The 13,489-nt window shown below is 40.3% G+C and overlaps 1 protein-coding gene across 1 annotated transcript in view; it reads right to left on the reverse strand.

Annotated features, from left to right (window-relative positions):
* Positions 1-13,289, reverse strand: part of LOC108105176 (chaoptin) — a 40,629-nt gene extending 27,340 nt beyond the window's left edge. The window contains 1 exon segment of the mRNA XM_017211628.2: positions 12,886-13,289. The gene's annotated coding sequence lies outside the window, so the exon portion shown is untranslated.
* Positions 13,290-13,489: the final 200 nt, after the last annotated feature.

Here is a 13,489-nt window from a genome sequence, read left to right on the forward strand (position 1 = left end):
AGTTAAAGTGTGCCAGAACCATGTAGAGAAGGAGTACGAGGGGCGTTACAGCTCAACTAAAGCTCTGGAGGGTTTTGCCATGGGAATCCAGCGTTTTGCCGGCGAGCTCGCAATGCCATCGTTCATTCATTCTTGGCCAATTTGACGGCCAGCCACCAACATCCCGACGAAATGTGTGCCAATGGCTCCCCAGGGTTTGAATCGCAGGGGAACGCCCTAGATGATATGCGGTATGGGGTCGTCGTTATAAACCTAATGAATGCATTAAAGTTGCAGGATGCGATGAATGTAAGCTCATCAGTGAGGGGCTCAAGGGAATTCGGTGTAAGCGGAAATTGGAGAAACTTTCAATGTTATCCTGTTGGGCTGTAATCTTCATAATCTGATAATCATGGCCAGCAACATTGGTTTAGTCAATAGGTAATTAAGATTAAAAGTCTAGTTTAATTGTAAACATTATAAAATAACACAAATTCAAAATGAATAGGATATTGATATTTCAAACTGATTTCCCGACACTTTACCATATTATTGATGTGCAGAAATAAGAAATTCATAATAAATTATTGACTCAAAGCAATTAGGGATGCTGTATGTCTGCATATTAAATATAACAAATTAAAACTAAAGTGGACCGCTTATTAAACTTAATTAGCCGGAGCAGAGAACACATATTGTATATCCGTAAATAGCAGGAATTATTCGAAAATTCCATAAATAACACTTTAAACCAAAAACAAATTGTCCAAATGTCTTGGACGTCATTTGTTTTGGCCAGAAGTGCACACATTGAGCATGTGGTTTATTTAGGAGGTGTCCAGTATTTATATCCACGCATGCCAGTGAATGTGTGTCACGTTGTGAGGAGCTTTAGCTTCTCTGATTAAATGCGAAAATTTAATTGCCTGGACTGCGACACGTGGCGTATAATTAATGAGACTCGCAACTCGCAACTCAGTTCAGCCGAAGACAACAGAGTGAGAGCGAACTCAAACCGAACATCAACTGAATAAGTCATAAGGTTTTTGGCTTTTCAATGGAGGGGATAATGGGCGGTGTAGGAGGGATGGCTGGCAACATCCGTAGGACACAAATAAGCCATATCATTCGCATTTCGTGTATTGACTGGCAGTTAACATGGCTTGGCAAAAAGTTTGCAACGACTTGTGCAATTGTCCTCCGTGCATACCGAAATCCCCCATCCAAACTACAATTGCAACTGTCATACGCACGCATTCCCCCAGCGGGAAAGGGGCAAGTTGTTGGCAGAAATTGGGGTGGAGAGTCCTCTCCACATATACATATGAGCCCTTCTTATATATATATATTTTATATGTATTTGGCAACAATTTATAAGGGCAATACGTGCAGGGCATATGCCTGGGTTAGGTTAGACTTCCTGTCGAGGACAACTATGCGAGGTCCACGCGTGTGCATACCAATGTCCCGACCAAGAACCCAAGGCAACGTAGGTTCGGCTCGGATCGGAACGGACCAGTCCTGGGCAGGGCAATGCAATCCGGGCAATCGCAGCAAACATTTCAAGAACGAGGACGAGGACGAGTACGAGAAGTAAGGCGAAGGAGCAGGTTCACCAGGCAAACAAGCCAACAACTGAAAAACGGACGGAAACGAGTGGCAACCGATAGCTTCGGGGCCAAGAGCGGCAAATACCCTACGATATTGTATACTCTGCCATTCAAATGACCCAGCAATTAACTCAATGTTCATAAAATCCATTAAAATTCCTTATTCAAAAAAATTTAGCCCAAAAGAGATTTCATTTATGAAGTGCAACAGAGGAAAAAGATATTTATGTATGCAAGATAATCGAATTTTATTGTATAACTATTTTGAAATCCTTTCAGAAAGGGTTAATAAATCCCCGATAACTAAGTTATTTTTAAAATAATTTATAGGTGGGTGCACAATGTTTCAGGGGGGTGGTTGTATACATAATCATAATTTGCATAACCACTTACAAATACAAGTTGATAATCAGGGGAAATAGTTGTGCATGTTGGTTGTTCATAACTCATAATTATAAAATTTCTTTAAAAAAGTAAATTTTTCTTTCACTTTGTTAAAGATATCTTAAATTTTGTTAAATAATTTTTGAAATACTGTTAATGACACAAATATATTCAATTTCTTTAGATCCGAATGTCACCTCAAACTATATTTAGTCAAACATTCAGAAATCATAGTTTTCAAGCGTAAAATTTCGAGATCCCTAAACGAACAAAGGGTATCGAAGAAAAACGGAAGTTACGACTGAAATTTATGCCGGCGGAGGTCCCTGAATTCAACTTTGAGTCCTTCGAATTGCTCGCTCTGTGCCGTCATGTCTTTGGCCCTTCTAGCCCGATTTCCCCTTTGGGCCCCAAGTATTACCAATTCGATAATAAATATTACAAGCTAGACAACAAAAGAAGAAGAAAAGCATATATATAAATATATATGTATCTATGTATATATATGAATGTCTATGTCTGCGTATTGAAAACGAATTCAACAAGAAAACGAGAAAGTTGCTTGCACAAAACGAGCGAAAAACAAATTAAATTCGGTTTGTCGTTCTCATTTTTTTTGCCCCACTCCAAGTTTTTTCTCTGCAACACAAATTTTTTTAGCAATTACGTGGTAGGGAGAGGGGGAAAGCGAAGAAGGAGATTTGGTGAAGGCTGCACGAAGTCAACGATTTGCATAAGTTGGGCGTGGCATTGCTGGGGCGTTGTCGCATTGATTACAAGCGTGAAAATGAATTTCGATTATGCGCTGAAGGCAAGGACGAGGGTTCGTTGACAATGTTTTCGTTGCTTTTTGCCAGGACAGGAAAAGGTCTCGTTGTCAGTCGCCTGGCGCCGCAAGGTATGCTATGATTCCAACACAGTTGAGTTCTGATCAGGTTTAATTCGCTTCGCTAGCCCAGCCACATGTAATTTGTGCAATGCATACGGAAATGTAATCAAAGCCAATGCTGATATATAGCACACACAATTTTTTCCATCGATAAATATCTGAGAACTGAGAAAAACCAAATGCAAATGCATATGTGATTACACTCCGGGTGCCAAGGCCAATGATCAAATTTAGTTCGTTTATTTAGCCAATTTATGGAGGACTAAGAAACGATGTTGGCCTTCTGACCAACGAGCAAAAACATTTCATACAGTTTATTGATTTGTTAGCAAATAAAACCCGTGTGGACCTAACTTTTGGTAAATATTTTGAAAAAGAAAAATCCGAGATATTAGTTGTTAGAGGAAATGAACATTTGAATCGTTTGATTTTAACTTTGTTTTATAAAGCTCGTACTATAAAAAAATTAAATGTTTGTTATTAAGATATATTAACTTTTTTATGTGAAATTTATCGATACCTTAAGCACAGTGAAAACAAATTCTAAAAAGTTCAGATTTATCATAAATTATTAGGAATAAACATATACTTTCGAGCAGCTAATACACATCCTCTTTTTATTTGAAAGACATTAAGGATGAGAAGCGCTTTTCATTTTTCATTTTCCATTCGTCATTCGCGAATCCACTTATGGTTTCTCCTTTTTTCCGGTATAATATATTTTTTGATCTATTCTTGTTGTTGCTGCTGGATTTGCAGTCGTCTTGAAAAATGTACTTTTTATGCTTCATTACGTGGCGTCTTCCTGTTGTCAGTTTTTCTTTACATTTCGTTTAACATTTGTCACTTTTATAGCCGCATGTGTGTAAGTCTGTCAGTCCGACTGAGTGTGTGACTGTAAATGCGAGTGCGTGTGTATGTGTGAGTGCGGGAAAATGCCTCGCAGCTGCCCATCTTCATTTCGGTATGTTTTTCCTTTCTTTTTCCTTTCCTTTTTTTACGCTGTTGTGTCGCTCTAGTTGTTGCTGTTGATATTGTTGCTGTCGTTTCATCAACAGCTGCTGCTGCACAGAAAAAAATGTTTGAAAATTTCCAATCTTGTTTTTAGTTCATCTAGGTCAACCTAGTTGATTAGGTCCAGACAAAAACATGGCCAAAAATATTTCCCTTTCATATTTTTAAATGATTGATGTGGTGTTTTTAGACTTGCGGTTTCATTGAACAATCCTAACTTAAAAATGTAAAATCCCTGTGGACCAGCTCTTGTTGTTTATTTTTTTCGAGTGTTGCTAGCGAAGAGAATCCCCAAACACTTTGGCCCAGCCTCTTTACAACTTGATTTAAGGTTCAGTGGATATGTCGGCCTGCCCCTTTGCCTCCGCCAGCACCCACATCTTGCCTACGTTCTCGCCATCTCATGTGTTTGTCTCCTGACAAATGTCATGTTCAAATTGCAGACTGAACTTTTGACTTTTGACAACGACAGAGAATCAACGACGCGATTCCTTGATAGATATGAAGTGGATTTCCCAAGGAGTCAAGGTCGAGCATAAATGAAGAGCAGCAATAAGGGCATACAACCGACTTAAAATTACTCCAAGAAGTTATTTTCAACGATCGATTTATTAAAAATCTCAAATATATATCTTTTTAAATAAACATTTATAATGGAAGTTAATTTTAAAATTAATCTTCAGTGGCATCTACTTAAATAAGCATTTATAACCAACAAATTGTTGCATTGCTTTGTTTGGCTTTAATTATCAATTCATTTTCGAGCTTAATACATTTTTAATGCATGTAATCCGTTCTGTTCATTATAAAAACCTACTAATGAGACTAATGTCAAAGGCTAAATTAGAGTAAAGCAAATCTGAGGATAATATAGGATGAGAGGAAAAAATGGAAAAGTAAATAAAATCTTTACATAACTATTAGAAACTCCCAAAATAAATTAATTTTCATTTTAATAGCTTGTCATTTTCACTGTACTAAGACGTTTGCCTGATCCATTTACGTGTCACACTTGGTCCATTTGTTTTGATAAATACATTGATCTATCACCGGATGTTCCAGGGGCAAAACCATCGGCATTAGGACTCAATCACATTAGCGTGTTAAACTACTTAACATGGTGAAAGGAAACCTAACATGGGTGGTAGGGCCGTATTGCCCAAACAGATTGAAGAGGCGTGCCACATTACAACTGATTGAATTAATCAGCTTCATTATTTTGCTACTATTTGGGGATTTAATGCATTTGCAAGCTATGTTTCAATTAGGCCACATCCAAGGACTTTGACTCCCAGCTACATAAATTCTCGAACCGAATCGAATCGTATCGGAATGGTATTGAATTGAATGGCCCGGCTTGGAATCGAATGGAATGGAATGTTTAATGTATATGTATAAAGAAAAGAGCTTCAAGCTTGAATACGGGAATTTATGTGGCTACGTGCTGGGCATTTGCCAGTTGAAAGAAGATGTCTCCCAGTCTTACCGTCCTTTGGCCATACCCCGGCCATATAGTAGGCATATTTAATGACACCAGGAGGAGTCGATATAGGCCATTATTGGAATTGGTTATCCGTAACAAAAGGCGAAGGTAAACAAAACTAACTAGCAAACAAACGTGTAAACAAACGAAAAGAAACATCTTTCCTTTTTCCACGATACACATATCTAGGCAAAAATACTTTAAATTTAAGCAAACAGCTTGAAGTTATGATGCAACAATATTCGATTGTTAGTTTAATCAAATAGTTTTCATTTCATATTTTCGAATGAAACACTGAGGATTACAATTCGAATGAGGATGATATGATGATGATTTTGCAATCAATGTCCCAAAAGTGCCGAGGAGCCGACAGGTGACAAGCTTACACAGAGACCCACAGCCACACATCCACATTCCGATATAGCTACAAGATACTTGGCACAATGAGGAAGACAACAGAGGAAGATATATTACGTACATTCAGGCATCCTCACTTATCCCACACACGAATATTGTATTATTTTCAATAAGCAGGCGACATATTGATAACAAAGCTTTGAAATATATATAAGCGTCCCTTACTTCATCACCCCGGTTGCCCCTGCAGCCACGATTCTTGATTTCAATGGCTGGAAAATATTGAATATGTTCCTTCTTACCCAAACCCTCTCCTCTCGTGCTCCACACAAAAGGAGATGACAGGACGAGGTAGCATCGAAGCGCAAAGCATTTTGTGCCAAAAAAAAAAAAAAAAAGAAAGGAGAAATTTTGTATGGTCATGTCATTGTATGGGTTATAAATGTATGCAGCGATGTGGGGATTAGACTACTGCTGGAAGTTGGATTTCTATTATATTCTCCACTCTTAGGCAGAGATGATGCCAGAATGATGATATGAGTGCAATGACAGAAGAACCACAAAACCAACAGAGAGTCGGAATGAAATGCTCGAAAGGGAAAAGCATTTAAAAATGGCATATAGCAAAAGATGCAAATGAGAATCGGTTCATGCCACATGCCTCCTCCTCCTGCTGCTGCTGATTTTGCAACTGCTTCTTCCACACTCGAAAGTTAACATACACACAACCCCGCAGGGCCATAGTCCTTCACTCTGAGTCAGTCAATCACTCCTGCTTCGATTACAGCAGAAGGAGTGACATTTTTAGTTGCACCAACATACACAGCAGAAAAAACCCGCAAAATGAATGAAAAGCCAAGATGGAAAGAGGGGAAAATCCCAACTATACCCCCATTTCCAAGCAGCGTCTGCTGCTGTCACATAATCCCCTTTTTCAATAAGATTTAAATTTGCATTTGACACATATTGGACGAGGACAGCCAAGCCAAAGACGAGGGCACCGACAACAGCCCAATCCTGCCCAGCAAACCAACGAACGATGCCGATGTCGATAACACCTAACAAAACCCTGAAATAAAACCACTGGGAAGAGAAAACTATATGCATATATCTTTGCACATAAATATTTCTTCAAGTAGGTTTGTATGTACCTGTGGGCGTGAAAACTTCTGTGCAACAAGATTGACGCATCGAGGATAACATGACCTATAAATGTTTGTCTCTCTCAAATTGTTGAATATTATCCATAAGCCGTGCCAGTTTTCTATTTTGGAATCAACTTTCCTGCCACTATTTGTAAGCCAAAATCAATTCAGAAAATACATAAGCTATAATATTCTTTGGGAAGTTTTTATAAATTTTTTCCCTCAAACTTGTCTTTTATTTTAAGAACTTTTCATGAGCCACACTTTATTGAGACAGAAATAAGTAAGGCTGTTTGCTTGAATATATCTGGCTTGAAATCATATCTTTTCGATAATTATCCGCTCATCATATTAAGATATAACATTAAAGAAATATCAATTTCCGAAATAATTATAGATTAGTATACATTGCTATTACGTTTCCCCCAACTTGTTTCCATTCATGTACAAATATTGACTGCTTTTGACCAGCAAACCATAAGCAGATTTTAAATATTCCAAACTTTTCGAGACCCTCCCACTTAACCAGCTACATTAGCATAGGCTCCACAACAGAACATATATTTAACCTCGGTGCATGCATAACAGAGGAGAATGCAGAGGCATTGCGAAGTAGAATAAGGAGAAGAAGAAGGGTTAGGGGGGGTTTGAGGGTGATTCGTGGGGACAGGTGACAGCTTAGTGAGGGAAAGGGGTGGTCGCCGTCAGAGGTTGAAATAGTGCAAAAGGTAGTTTACAATAGAGGAAACTGCGCGTCATTAGCATAGCTAAGGGAATTGTTTTAGTTGGTTTCAGTTCGTTGGTGGGCTGGTTTGGCTGGATTGGATGGTTTGAATGGTTTTGGACCCGGTGAATGGATGGGTGTGGCCATCGGAGGAGGGGGCAGTGGCCAACATGGCTGACATGTTATGTGATTTGATTTGGATTCGCCCCTCAAGCCCTTCCCACCTTTTTGCCACGCTTCAAGCCAACATTTTCTGTACGAGCCTGGTCTGCGGCAATTGGGGGTAAGTACGTTTTGGTTTGGAAACCTCATTAGTTTGACATTCCAATATGTCAGATTGTGGCTACTGGCAACTGGCAACTGGTTACTGGCAACTGCGGCAAAACCAATAAAAGAGCGCCAAACGAATGCCGAGAGAATTGATAGCATCAAAACAAACGATAATGAATTAAAAAGCTCTTTCATCTAAAGGTTTTATATGGTATTTTGATTTGTTCTTTTCACTTTTCGTTTTACTAGATTATTACTGTGATCTCTATTTAGTTGGAATAACAATAGAACTTTGAATATCTGAATACGGTCGAAACTTTAATATTCATACACCCGTCTTCAAAAATAGATAACTTGCATGATAACACGTTTTTTTCATGTTTAACTCATTCACGTCTAATAAGCTGCCATTAGTATCAATTACCCTATGGCACACACAACTCTATCCCATGACTAACAATAGTGTACTATCATCCTCCACTCACGCTCTATCTAATTGCATCTCATCTAGCATTTTAATTCTCGTTGCCGTTCTCTGTCAATAAGCTGGTAGTTTCTCAATGGACAACCAGACACCCAGACACCCAGTTACTCCATCCGACATATGCTCATCCATTTATCATAGTCGCTATAGCGATTGTGTCGATTTGAGTCCCCCTCCCCGTATGGATCCCCTTAGGGGTTTCGTGTATCGTCCTTAGCTCGCTTCATTAAAAAGTAAGCCCTTTTAAATTGGCCCCTTTCCTACTCCTACTTCTGCTCCCACTCCATGCCATTCCATTCCGCTTGCCAAGAACCATCCGGCCAACAACCAATTGACATTCATAGAAAGCAACGAGACTGCGTTCTTTTCTCCGAACTCCTTCCTACTATCCACTAGTTTTCCCCTCCATATTCAATTTTTTTCCTTTTTTTTCGGATCCTTCTCAAATCGTTTTGGCCTGTTCATCTTTTTCCCGACTGGCTATGTGTGTGTGTGTGTGTTAGCCTGTGTGTTTGCCTTTCAATTTGCTGACTGCTGCGTCTGTGCCCAGTTAGAGAAACATAATCGGGCAATACTTTTCCAGCTATTTGCGTGGCAAATATTTTTGCGGAGCCCGGAGAAAAACGAAGCTACAAAAATTGTCAAAGGGTTCGTTGGCGATGGCGAGATGGGCTGATGGGGATTTTCCATGTGCGTCCTGGATTTTGGTTTAGAGATTCTGGCTATGACTCTGGCTCCTGGCTTTGGGCCTGTTTGTCATCAGCTCCATATCTGCCGGCCAATTTACATTTACGAGACGACAGCCCAAGCAGCCGGGCAGCCGTCAAATATGTTAAATAACGAACTATTTTGCATTTTTATTTTATTTTTTCTCGCCCGGCTTGCCTGGCTCATATTGAACATGGAAATGAATGAATGGAAGAGGGGGAAAAAGGGGTTTGGTTTCGGCTGTTGGGCCTTCCAGGGAAGAATGCCTTGAACGCCGAGAATTTGTGTGTGCGGCTTTCAATGAGGAATGTGTGTGAGCCTCTCCGTCTGTTTCTGCTTTTGTGTCTGCCATTGGTATCCTCCACCCCGGTCTGTTTACACAACCATGTCAATTTAAATCTATGTCAAAACACACGACTTAGTTGAGGTTTATTTATGTCGGTCTAAGCCCCGCACTTCCCTTTCTCCTCCCTTTTGCCATCCTTTGCAATTCAATAAAAAAAAATATATAAAAAAGAACAGGGGAAAAAAAGCTGGAAGCGGTTTTTTCCACATCTTTTTTATTTGCATTTCCGAGTCACGTAAATGGATCTTCGGCACTATCTGGATAATATTCGATTTCCACACGCTCCCCTTTTCAATGCCCAACGCTTTGTGGCAACACCTTTTAAATTGGTTTGGCTGACAACGCCTCGCTCAATAAATATCTAATTTCCGTCGTATGTGCGCTCATATACTCGTTCATTGTACTCGAATTAAAGTGGAAATGCTCATTTTTATTTTAACCGTCCTTTAAGTGGGGGCGTGGCCGGGCTTAAGCCCATCAAGCGTATGATTAGCGTCAATCAGTGAAATCGTGGACGTTTAATTAAAAATCAATCAGCTGCTCTGACATAAAACCAAATGGTTCGATAAACAGTTTATGTAGCCAAGGTTCAGAGTTCGTAGGAAAAGGTGGCGGTTTTGTACCCGAAATATTCCAGCACGAAAAATTAGAGGGTGTGGCACTGGGCAGGCGATACATTGAAAATTTTGTAGTGGACATCAATCATTTTGTTGCACGGCCTGGCCAAAGTTTCGTGTTAATCAGGAGAACACCCATAGCATGATAGATTGACTCCGTATTTTGTGTGACTAAGGTTAGGTCCTAGTAATTAGGGGTCTGGGTGGGATTGGAAATTGTAGACGTCAGGAAATTGTCAGTGAATTGACTTTCAACTTGAACTTATTGGTTATGACGTTCCAATTTACATAGAAAATTATTGGAAATTAAATCACGTCGTGGTGTGGCATTTTGTATAAAGTCTAGATGCATAATTAACCAAAATCAAAATGTCATTAAAAATTAAATAAAATAACACCATTTTCATAGCTTTAAGCGGTAATTTGCAAAGAAAAATTGATTTATTAAGCTCATTACATTTTATTGCGAAAAATCAGCCCGAAAGTTCATCAGTCAATCAGGCTGAAAGGCCGTAAGGCTGCCAAATAATTTAATCGACAGCATGATATGTATATTGTTTTTCTATGGACCGTGGCTTCATAATGAGTTGATTAAAAGCCAGAGCAAACTTTCCATCACGGCCTGACCCTGGTCAAGCTAAATTAACTTAGAGTGCGAAGTGAGGGTGGGTGGTCAGATGTAGAGGTGGGCCCTGTTTTATGATTGCTTTCACGCCTGTCTGGTCATTAACCTAGGAACAACTTTGGCCCAAAAAAACACATTTGCGGTCCCCGCACCACTTGTTCTTTTTTTTGCATTTTTATTAGTCCACAAATAAAACTTTTTTCTGTTTGTCTATCCATGATGAGGGTTGGACAGGGGTTGGTGAGGGATGTAATAAGGGACAGAGGTCCTAAAGCATAAACAGATCAATAAAAACAGGACGGCTAGGACGAAGAAGAAAAGCCGGGACGACAGCCGCAAAACTACCAAAGGAATCCCAGCCTAAAAGAGCCTAAGAAACAACAGCGTCAACTGGCGCAGTTCCCATGCAAATTTCTCCAGACCTATCTCCCCTCTTACAAGACCAAGAGAAACCACCAAGGAACCCATGGAACCCGGAGGCACCTCGAGGACAACACTCTCCACGCCATTAACTGTTGCCCGTCTCTATTTGTTTGTACAAATAATGTGTAAGCAGGCATATTTTTGTCAACGAGGCTAATTTCTGTCACAGATTTACGTGACAATGGCCCGGGCAAGAAGCCAGAGCCTAGAAACGCTCGGAAAGCCAAAGAAATCCGCAACAACACGCATACACCGAATAAAAACACAACAATTACAAAACAGGTTTCATCAGAAGGGGGGATGGCTCTGGGTGGCCAACAGTGGGTGGGTTTTTTGGGCCAAGTCTGGCAGTTTTTGTCGAAATATTTTCTTTTCTTCTGCTGTCAGTATGGCTCGTAGTCGTCGTCGTCGTCGTCGTTTTGCGGGCAGTCCGTAAAAGCCATAAAAAGAAATATACCAAGCAGTAGGCCCAAAAAAAAAGAGAAGGCCCAAAACAAAACTAAGCCGTGAAGAACGAGCGTCGAAAAAAAACTGGGTTAGCTTGGGTACTCCTCATCCCATTCTGCCCATCCTGCCCAGCCCCCGTGTCATTGTTGTTCCTCGTTGTTTTTTTTTTAGCACCTATGCACTGTTTTTGCTCTTTCTGAGCGATGCGCCCTGCTCCTGTCCGTCTTGGTTATTGTTGTCCAAGAAACTCAATGGCTGACACATATGCAGTCGGTACTCCTCATGCCACCCACCCACTCACCCACTCCTGCTGCTGCTGCTGCAGCACTCGTTCCCCAGATTTCTCTGGTTCGTTCTAGTTTTTCTCTCCATCATCTTAAAACCCAAAGAGTCAGATTTGAAAGTTTAGTTTATGGAAAAAGTTTGCACCTTTTAAAAAATTTATATGGTTTTTGTAACCAATATTTTTAATATTTATATAAATTTTAATCATATTTAGAATAATTTGGAATAATCATTTATGATACATTTTTTTTATCATGATTTTACCAATTGCTAAGTTTAAATTCAAAGTTGAATCAAAATGAAAATATTTGAAAACGCTTGATAACTGATTGCTCGTAAGCATTGAAAATATTTTGTATTTTCCGAATAAATAGCCCACAAATGCAAGTTAGAGCTCTGCAAACGATTATTATTTGAACAGGCACAGAACGTAGATATAAATTGACACAGTTTCAGGGGAAATGGAGATTATTTGTCGAATTGCTGTTGAATTATTAAAAGCTTTTAAGATACCAACTATTCTTCCTGCAACTGGGCTGAACTGAACTCCTGACTGTATAATAAAAACAAAAACAATATCCATTTTGCCAAGAGCAAAATCGAATTTTCACCAAACTTCTTGAGGGGCAATGCAAATATAGAAGTGACATGAACTGGATGCCTCAGCCAGTGAAAACAGCAGGATGCACTAACCTCACCATCGGTGAATCGATGATTGAAGCTGATATGTTTGCCACAAATAAGTACGAGTGAGGGGGGTATTAGGCCACCACCCACTGGCCCACCCAGCCCCCCACCGAGGTTGTTTATTGGCTGACAAGTGCTGCACATCCGGGCTGCGTTTGCGGAAATGAGCAAATGACTAATGACTGACCAGAGCGAACCGGAGGCACCCGAGGCGACGAGTGACCCTTGCTCGCTCGGTTCTCTGTTTTCTGCTTTCTGTTTCTTGTTTACTGTGCGCTTCAATTAAAGCATCTTGCAGGAAATTGAACTTTTAGTCAAGTGGCTGCTTGTTGGGTGAACTGAGTGGGTGGTGCTTCGAGATGGAGACGAAGATGGAAACGGCAACTGCCTCATCAATCTGTTACGTACTTGACTTGTGGGTGGGTGCTCGTTGGTCGGCGGCTGTTCAGGGCTTGAAAAGCGTATCCGTATCCAGTTGTTGCATGTGCCTAAGTTACTTTTGCTTCTCCGCCTACAGCGTTTGCTCGCCTTTCGCCTTTCTTGCCACTTGAGTTTTGATTACTGATCACTTCACTTTGCAATCACCGCTGGATTACTTTTATTCCATAAGCACAACCGAATCGATCTCTTTGTTATCTATATACGATATATTCCTTGGGCTCTTAAAGCCTATCTATTTGTGGTCACCATTTCGCGATTTTGTCTCGCCGGTTGGGTACGAGATGTTTCCGCAACACCAGCAACATCACAACTCGATATTGCCACACTGCCAAGGCGATACTCTCCGATGCTTACGCGCCAAATAACCAACGTGCACTGGCACATCCGTGCCACATTATGCGCATTTTATGGCACGTTGGCGACCTCGACACTCACTTCGTTTTAGATCACACGAAGGCGCATGGAGCCCGCGAGCAACATGCAATACGGAAATTGTTGTCCTAGGCGCAACAGACCCAAAACCCGAAGTCACCAAAACCAAATGGAACGATTCTATGTCGTGGTACAAATC

The sequence above is a fragment of the Drosophila eugracilis genome, unplaced genomic scaffold (genome assembly GCF_018153835.1).
Source record: "Drosophila eugracilis isolate 14026-0451.02 unplaced genomic scaffold, ASM1815383v1 contig_423, whole genome shotgun sequence".
In the NCBI taxonomy this organism is placed as follows: Eukaryota; Metazoa; Arthropoda; class Insecta; order Diptera; family Drosophilidae; genus Drosophila; species Drosophila eugracilis.